We start from the raw sequence: 9,708 nt of genomic DNA on the forward strand, positions 1-9,708 counted from the left end.
ATGTCAGATCCGTAGGAAACTTAAGAGACCATCTAGCACTTTCTCAGCCAGGTTCCAGAGAAAATTCAGCCCTAACGCCCCATGACGTCCACTGTCTCTAATGGACTGGCTTTTCTCCTGTGCATCTAAAATGGTACGTGTTATGTACCATCCTTGGAAAAGCTGAGAAAATAGTCCCTGAAATTGTATTCTGGGTTCTGTGGCTCAAATTGGGAACTTCAGCTAATCAAGGCTTCTTCTCAGCTAAACAGAGCACCGAGGAAGCAGGAGACTTGCCCAAGGTCACACGGGGAGCACAGGCCAAAGAGATGGCCCATCCCTCCCCCAACACACCATACATGGCATGCATGCACACACACAAGCGTACACACACACACACACACACACACACACACACACACACAGAGGCTCTGAGCTTGAAGAGCAAAGCCGCACTTGGAAGCATCGTGTTGGGTGAGCACATAGTCCTGAATTCAGATCTAGTTCATTCACCTCCAAACTGTGAGCCTCTGCAAACGGAGATTGTTAACACCGGCTTCCCGGAGCCCCTGCGAGGACGGAGTGAGATGGGCACGGGGTCCGGCGTGGGGCAGGCTCTCGGGAATTGTTCATTTGCTGCTCTCCTCTGGTGCTCGGGAAACTGCTCCCCGGTTCACTGTCGGACTCCATCTATATCCAACTTCTCATTCAACAAGGGACATGAACCGTGTTCTTAGTAAGCGCTATGAAGGCAGCGGATGTGGTGTTAGCTGGCAGTGCTCCCTTGAGCTCACACGCTCAGTGCTGGGCCCACAGACCCAGCTCCCTCCCACCCCACTCACTTCTCTCTTTCCTCCCTCTCTTGGCACAACCACGCATGCATCCTGGTTGGAGGCCTACTGTGGTTATCTGGCTTCTGGCCTACCACCCGTTCTCCTACCCCACTGAGTCCCGGCGTGTGATGGCAGATTTGGAGACCTGGGGGCACACCACGGAATTAGGAGCGTGCTGTAGATTTGGCACAAGCTTCCTGTTTTCTGCATATTGACGATTCAGGATACTGGAGGCTAGCGCCCCGCAGGCCGGGCCTGCCTGGGGAAAGGGCGGAGAGCGACCCAGAGAAGCTAGAGCCAGAGGGGAACCTGCCCCCACCTCCATTTTGCCTTGAGGAAGCGATTGTTCAGATTTCCAAATTTTCTGTTGAGCTGGAAGTGAGGCAGAGAAGGCCTTTATAGGGTTCCAACGCCTGCTACCCAGATCCTTCTGCAATGTGGCCTTTTCCCTTCTGGTCTTGGTAAGTGGATTCTATCGCGTGGGAACACATCTCTTTGGATTTATTGGGATTTTGTGTGATTTCAGGGTCATCGCTCCTAAAGGCGGTGTCCTTGTTCAGGAGTAGGTAGGAAGCGAGGGAAATGAAGCCGATAAGTTCGCAGCACAGAAGCTAGCCCTGGCAACGGGTTCCTCAGGACGGCCCCGAATGGGGTGGCCCCGCTCCTCCGTGGGGCACAAACCACTCCTCTAGGGTGGATGAGAACCAAGCCAGACGGGCGCCATGGGGCGTGACCCGCTGCACGGTGGCACTCTGGCTAACCGAAGGTTCCACTTTCCTGGGGTCTGGCTCCCTTTTCTCTCCGACTCTGGTGCTCAGGATTGCCTGTGCCCAGCCGGGCCTGACTCTGTGACACAGCCCACAGCCCCCTCCTGCCTCACGACCGTGCCTCTCTCACACCTGTCTCAGGCGGCAGGGTTCCACGGAGCCCTCAGAACGAACTGCTCGGACACGTTAAGCTTTCTAATTTCGCACACACGGCGCGTATATGCCCCCAGACAAAACAGAATTGATTTATAATTCTCTTAATGGAAGCACAGGCTTTGGTTGCTCTAGAAATAGATTGTTACCTCTGCCACTTTTGGTAATTTTTCCTTCCCATTTTTTTTTTCTTCCCCACACCACTGTGGTCTAAAAATATGACGTTTCATTGCAGCCTTCTATCGTAAGCTGCTAAATGCCAGACGTTTCTCCTTAGACCTTTAATTTATAGCATGTTTGTTCAGTTTTGCTTCATTAATTAATGTTCTTTCCAGGCCCCCATGCCAGAGTCTTTGTGTAATGCTTTTACAGTAAGCAGGTGCTTTTATCCTTAATGAACAATTTCCTGGAAAATACTGAAATAAACAACAAATAATCAGGCCAGGAACACAATGAATCTGAGAGTTGTGTGCCATTCTGCAGATTAAACCTGGGAGGTGAGTGATGGGTTTTTGGTTTTTATCTGCGACAGTGCTGTTTCAGTGGTTCCTTCCTTGGGGACGGAGTGCGGGGTGCTAAAGTTCTAGAAGGCAAATGAGCTTCTCGCTCCTCCAGGATTGTCAGACGCAGCGTAAGCCAGAGTGCAGCCAAATTGGCCTCTGGTTCCAGACTTGGAATCCTCTCTAGCTCAGACTGTGGGTCAGCAGGGCCTGGGCCGGGCCAAACTGCCACCTCATTGAAATTCATCTTGTCCTTATCTCTCCTTTCTGGCAAACCTGCTCCACTCCAAGGAGGCCGTTCTTGGGCTCAGGACCCTAATAGACTCATTCTCTCTCTGTGCACCCCCCCCCCAGAACTATTTGTGCTGCACAACCCCCCCCCCAACAACACCCCAGCAAGAGGACAGTGACCAGAATTTACCCGGCGTTTTATTGTTTACAGGCTTTCTTGTAACCTTTATCTCTTTGGCTTCTTGTGATCCTGTGAGTAGGTTTTCTTACTGTTCCCACTTTACAGAGGAGGAAGCTGGGACTCCCAGAGGTTAAGTGACCTACCCAAGGTCACACAGTTCGTAAGAGATAGAGGTGGAATTTGGACCCAGGAACTGGTTAGGATTCCAGGGCTCTGGGTTCTTGTTATCTTCGGAGGAGCAAAGCCTGTGTGGGTAGAGAGGACTGAGCGAGCTCTGGAGTGAGGTGCAGTGCCCCAGGCTGACCTGCCCCGGCTGTGAGCCAGAATTCATCAGTGTCATGAACAAAGGACTGCAATAAATTTCTTTTAAAATCTGAATACCTGATTCATTTATTATACTGAATAGAGCTGACAGAATTGTACATTATCCATCCATTTTTCTGTGTCGTAAGATCATTTTGGGTCTTTGAAATGGCATAATGTTTTTAATCACGGCATGGATACAATCACAGCATGGACCCATGCCATACAATTGTAATGGCAATTTTGCCCCAGCCTGATGGCTCCCAGGTCTGCCTGGGGAGCCCCGTAAAGTGGCCGGTGTCCCTAGGGGTAGCAGGCTTAGGGCTTGATGAATCCCTGTTCTCTGGGAAAAGGCACCCCAAGGGGCAGCGGGGGAGAATCTGGACCTGGAGAAGGGTAGGCTGTGGGGGCACTGCCCAAAGGACCCTGCCTTCTTTGTTTCCAAAGCGAAGATTGCTTTATTGTGGTGTTTCACATTTTAAGAGTGAGACGAGCTCATCGTAGAACGTGCAGACATGCAGAAAAGTACAGAGAAGAAAGTAAGTCACCTAAAATGTCATCACCCGGATATCTTGGCTAACATCTTAAACATCCTTCCGGACATCTTTCCATCTTGCTCGCTCTCAGCACACACACACCACACACATTCGCACGACATTTTATATAAATGCGATCCGAGTGCGCGTACTGTGTCGTAACCTGTTTTTCATAGATTAATACGTCAGGGTTATCTTTCCATGTTGGTGAAGTTATGTACATTATCTTAAAATATCTTTGCCGTTCTGATTATAGTGGTAATAATGTTTATTGTAGGAAACACTCATATAACAATAAAAATACTGTCTTTGAAGCGCAAGTCCTGTGATACCGCTTCCTTCCCCTCCAGCCCCCGTGAAAGATGATCACGATGAATGCTCTAGTGGATAGGCTTCCATATTTCTTCCACACATCAATATTTTAATGTTTGCATAATATTTTATTATGTAGACATGGTGGAATTTATTTAGCAAGGGCCCTATTGTTTAGGCATTTAGGTTGTGTCAATGCTACAACAAACATCTCTTTATTAAGAGATCATGCAGCAGCTATTCTGGAACCTATCCTTGACCCTGGTGAATTACTAAAAAAAAATTNCGAATTACTAAAAAAAAAATAAAAAAAAAATTGCAGAAGTCGAGCGCTGGGTTAAAGATATACATTAAAACAGGTTGTTATGCATTGCCGAGCNTGAATTACTAAAAAAAAATTAAAAAAAAATTGCAGAAGTCGAGCGCTGGGTTAAAGATATACATTAAAACAGGTTGTTATGCATTGCCGAGCTGCTTTACGGAGTACCCTGATGCATGTTCCCACTATGAGTGCACTAGTGTAGGCATCTTCAGGCTTTGGGCCAGTTGGGTTGGGACATCTGGCTTCAGCATCTTCTGTCCTAGATACATGTGGAAGGTTCCAGAAGGAAATCCGGAGAGGGGCCCTCGTCTGATGCCCATGTCCGTGGCCGACAGCCAGGCCCTCCTCTTTAGCTCCTGCCTGGGGAGAGGTGGCCCCCGAGATGTGAGGGGGGCAGAGTCTACAGGTGACAGCCACCACAGTGCTGCTGACCCCTGCATTCCCGGTATGGGACTACAGTTGAGTCCTCCCAAGGGTCTGTTGCTTTCTCATCCTGCCCATGTCCTCAAAGAGGACAAGGAGGCTCAGAGCAGGGAAATGAGTTCTCCGGGACCCAGGATTAAACTCCAGTTCTCCTACCTCCTCTGTGTGTCTCTTTGCTGTGGGGAGATAGGCCAAGCCCCAGGCTGGGAATGGGGGAAGAGAGGAGAGGGGGAGGGCAGGGAAGGGAGACACATTGTGGGTGAACTTGCAGAGCTGGAAGGGTCCAGGAGATGATGCAGTTGGACCCCTGCCTTTGGGATAAGCAGAGGGTGAAGCTCAGAGAGGGAAAGCTACCTTTCCCGGGTCACACAGCAAGTCAGTGCCCTTAGCAGGCAGAGGGGGATGAACGGGGTCTGTGGAAAGCCGAGTTGCTCCTGAGCAGAGCTGGCATTCAGGAGGGAAGACCCCAGTAGGAGGGTTGCCCTGAGTCCTGGGCCGCTGGGCTGTTCTCTCTCCAGATCAGGCAGTGCTAATCAACAGCAGATTCCGAGGCAACAGGAATGGAGATGGGCCAGGTTCGCCTCGGGAGGCACCTGCAGGGACGTTAAGCATCGATTTCCCACAAAGGTCTCTGATATCCCATCACACTTGCCTGAGGCTTCCTGCCAGGGAAAGGCCTCGGTGCTTTGAATTAAGGCACATCCTGGGTCCACGGCCCTCTCATGGCCAGTCCCACACACCCTCCAGCAGGTGTTTGGGGGTCTTGGGGCAGGGGCCTGCCTGAGTCATCTTTTTGCCCACGGTGACTGGCAAGTGTTCAGTAAAGGTCTGCCGAGTGGATGAGACATGAGGCCTGTCTTGTCAATTGTACAGTGAAGACTGACCCAGTAGTCACCACATAGATACAGACAAGCCTCGATGTTCCAGCAGAGGATTTTTCCATATCTATCCATCTATCTATCTATCCATCTATCTCTCTATCTATCGATAGATAGAGGAATAGATAATTTTTTTTTCTTCCAGCTCCTTAGAAATTCCAGAAGTCAGAATTAGAGATTTGGAAGGATCTTTGAGGTGGGGGAATATGGGTTGGGAGGAAACGAATATTTTATTGGGTACCTTCTACGTGCCAGATGCTGGGCTTGGCTAAGTGTTTTGCCTGCTGACTCACTGACTATCCTAACAGCCTATGAACTTGATCGTGCCCGTGCTCGGTCCATGTGAAACACTCGGCCCTAAGGCAGGCAGATGATTTATCCAGGTTGTGCGGCCAGTAAGGTGGAGTCAGGATTCGAATAATGTCAGTCCTGCTTCGTTATTCCTTTCACGTGGGGCCCTGCCACCCACATATCCTGCGATCTTGAACTGGTTACCTGGGGACGGTTTCCCCTCCTGTGGGACAAGGTGGTGGATAGGTGGTGTTCTGGTCCCAGTTCTGAAACTGTGCGGCTTGATGTCCAGTCTGTCATCCTCACCTCCACCCAGGTGGGACGCTTGACCTTCCAAGGGTAGTGATTGTCCAGTGCCTTGTCCCTTAGGGCTCGTTCCTATCCAGGCACTGGTGGTCACATCTTACGGTCTGAGAAATAGTTTTTTTCATGGTGGGAAGGAATGGGACTAATCTCTACAGGCGTGCATGGCCCTCAGTGACTGACTTATCTTTGGGGGTGTATGGACAGAGCCATGATTTAATGCTAGGGCATGTGGGACTCCCACGGTTCTGAGAATCCCGCAGCCCTGGGAGGGGGTGGGACAGGGAAGCAGAGCCAGGCGTGGGGAGGCTGGGCTGGGAGGGCAGGCGAGCCTCAGGGCTGGCCAGGCCAGCTGAGCGTGCCCTGATTTGCAGAAAAATGGAAAGGTGGAGATAATTGCTTTGTGAGAAATGGAACGGTCTAAGAACACAGATAAGTTTTCTCGCTTTGTCTTTAGAGGGGCAGGAAGCTGCTGCCTGCCTGGGAGTGGGAGGGCTGAGGGCCCGGAACGCAGAGGCTGTGCACAGTGGGTGAGGAAGGGGGGTGCTTTATTGGCCTGGCAGTTTCTACACTCCCCCCTCTCCCTGCTCCCTGGGGATGTGTGCTGATTGCTCTCTGAGGCTGGCTGATGCCAGGCCACTTGGTGTGTAGGGCTTGAGGGCACCGGGAACAGGACAGTCTTTTGACCCTGAATCATGGGTGCTGCAGGCTTCCGCGATGCCGTTTTCAGGATTTGCAGCCCGAGGCTTCCTGGGCAAGGAGAAAGCAGAATTTATCGGAGTGGCAGCACCCGGACTCCGAAGAGGATGTTTACCATGTCTCTGCAAGTGCCTCCCATCCCCTCTGGTTTATCCCTGTGGGCAGGCACCTGGCAGGGCCTCCACCGTGGCACGGGGATTTCTGCCGTGCTTCTGCTGTCAGGGAATCACTCTTCTGGAGATTAAGAGCTGTGGATTTATTTTGAAAACTTTTTTTTTTTCTTTTTAAGTGCAGAGAGATTAGAAGGCATTCGACACACACCCGGCCCCTAGTGGGATTGCTGGAGGGCAGGACGCTTCATCACGGCAGAGGGTGAAGCCTCTTAATTATTGGCGGATCGCAGCTCCGCTTTTCATCTCACATTAATCAGACCCCAGCAAGGCCAGTAAACAGACAGGGGCCTGGGGACTGGGAGCCAGCTCAGAGATCAGTGGGCAGAAGACGGGGAAGGTCTGCCAGACGGGATGATCCCCTTGGCATTTGCCCCTTTGAGTGCAAACTTGGCTTTTTTTGGTTTATTCAGAAAAAAATAGAGAAGCGTGTGTGTTTGTGTGTGTGTTCTATAAATAGAAGATAGACATCTCTCTCTCTCCCCGCATGCTGGGAGGGATGTGAGGCGTTTGCTTTATCAGTCCCAGTTTGGGGTTTGGTTCTGCTGCTTCCCGAGCCTGAAAGCGCCTTTTCATGCGGTGCTTGGAGCACGTCAGCCCCCAGTTGCAGCTTGAACTATTGAGAAGCTTCAATGCCCGCCTTGTGCTGGTCCCTGGAGCAGATGTACCCCGGCGCTGGCGGGGTGGCCCAGGCGGGGGGTCTTTGAATCGCTCTCAGGATGTCGAGGTGCTCACTGTAACTGCCGCCAACAGATTGATGTCTCCGTGGGGCAATGTTAATGCAGTGTGGAATGCCCCCTGTGGCGTGACCTGCTGTTGGGACGGATCATTGGTGGCCTCGGTCAGGCCAGACACAAGCAATGTGGCTGAGCCTGAGGCTGGCGATGGCGGAGAGGGCAGGGGAGGTGCTTGGCCGTAGAGGGCGTCTGTAATCGGTGGACAAGGGGTACTGAGCTCCCTGGACGTGCAGGCAGCGCTCCGCGTGCTGGGGACAGCAGTGAGCACAAGGGACCCACATCTCTGCCCTCACGATGTGTGTTCTAGTAGTGTGGTACCAAGGGAGGGAAAATGGCGTGCAGGTTCTAAGGCCCAGAGGGAAGAGCTGAGGCCACATCTAGGTGGTTTATAGAGAAAAGGAGATTTCCAAAGCTAGTAACAACTGTTCAACAACGTAGGACGTAGGACGGGGGCAGGTGCGAGGCGCCTGTGTGTCCCTCTCCCAGCCAGTGCCTGTGACAGGCATTACTAATCGATCATGGCACACTTTCCCGCTCACCCCAGTCTCTCAGCCAAGCAGCTACTACCGATCATGCCTAGTGTGGTACAAGCGAACCCTCCCAGGGCTCACAGAACAGTGCCTGACCACCGCCACCCCTGCTGCCCGTGCAAGTTTGTTGGGAAGGAAGGGCTCCCTGGAAGAGACTGGGGTAGACAGAGATCAGGTTCCAGGTACGTGGACTAGGCTCCCGTGTCCAAGATTTCGGCACAGTCAGGAGGACTAGGCAGGTGGTGGAAGTGAAGCAGGTGGGGGAAGATTTTTGCACAGATGGTCTGTGAGGTCATAACAACCGATCCCAGGGCAGAGGCCATCTGCTTGTCTGTCTGCCCTGTGCCCCGGTTTTATGCCTCTTGGCTGATGTGAGCATCTGGTGTCTGGCCAGGTGTGTGCTGCCACCAGAGATTCAGCGTGGACTCCACAGGTGCTGGTGATGGCAGGGCCCCGGAGGAAGGCACGGCTTCCAGAGGAGGCTGCCATCTCTGAGGTCTGCCCAGCCTGCAGGGCCCAGCCAGGCGAGAGCAAAGGTCCGGCCAGGAGGAGGGATCCTTCGCTGTGATGTCAGTGTCTTTTGAGTTATCCAGGGGCAGGTTCCCTTAGCACCATGTGCCGCACAGAAGGCCCTCAAGTGTTAGAATAAACAAAGGGATACAAACTCTAAGGATGCGGGTTGACAGGACCAGGGCTTCCTTCACACTTGGCCTTGATGGAGGAGAGCAGAGCTTTCCAAACAGGTACCCTAAGGACCTCTGCTCCTGGAACAGTGAGTGACCAGAAACAGTTCTATGGAAAACACTGGGTGGAACAAAGTAAGAACAGGTCTCTTTACTTTGGGTCTTTTCAGAGCCTAAGGTATGGTGAGATGCACTGGAGACAAACCATAAGAGACTCTTAACTCTAGGAAACAAACTGAGGGTTGCTAGAGGGGAGTGGGTGGAGGGATGGGGTACCTGGGTGATGGGCAGTAAGGAGGGCACTTGTGATGAGCGCTGGGTGTTATATACAATTGACGAATCACTGAACTCTACCTCTGAAACTAATAATATACTATATGTTAATTGATTTTAAATAAAAAAAAAGAAAAACATACACTGGAATACTTAAAATGAAGAAATAAGCACATGTAGCATTTCCTGAACTAATTCACTCATGGAAATCTGTGGGGGATTTCTATCACTATCTCACGGGACTAGTGTCCCACCAAGCCCCGTTTTGGAAAACGCCTCCCAAAGTTGCCCACGTGGCCCCCACTGCTCGGCGGTGCAAACCCTCTACTGTGTCCAAAGCCACCTACACATTCCTGCCCCTGGGCGCTGGCTTGTGCCCTACCTGCTCCCGAAATGCCCTTTCTCCGCCTGCTCCCTCTCCACGGTCCGTCCGTCTTAAGTGCCATCCACTCCCAGGAGCCCCCCACTGGGACTTCACCCTTTGCGGCTTGAGCTCGTCAAATAGATGGCAGTGGACCCGTGCTATTTGTTTGTGTCCACAGGACAGCCCAGGGCCAGGCCCGTGGTGTTCCAGGAATGCTGAGCAGATCGGTTTGGGCGGGTG

The sequence above is a fragment of the Ailuropoda melanoleuca genome, chromosome 5, assembly GCF_002007445.2.
Source record: "Ailuropoda melanoleuca isolate Jingjing chromosome 5, ASM200744v2, whole genome shotgun sequence".
Lineage (NCBI taxonomy): Eukaryota > Metazoa > Chordata > Mammalia > Carnivora > Ursidae > Ailuropoda > Ailuropoda melanoleuca.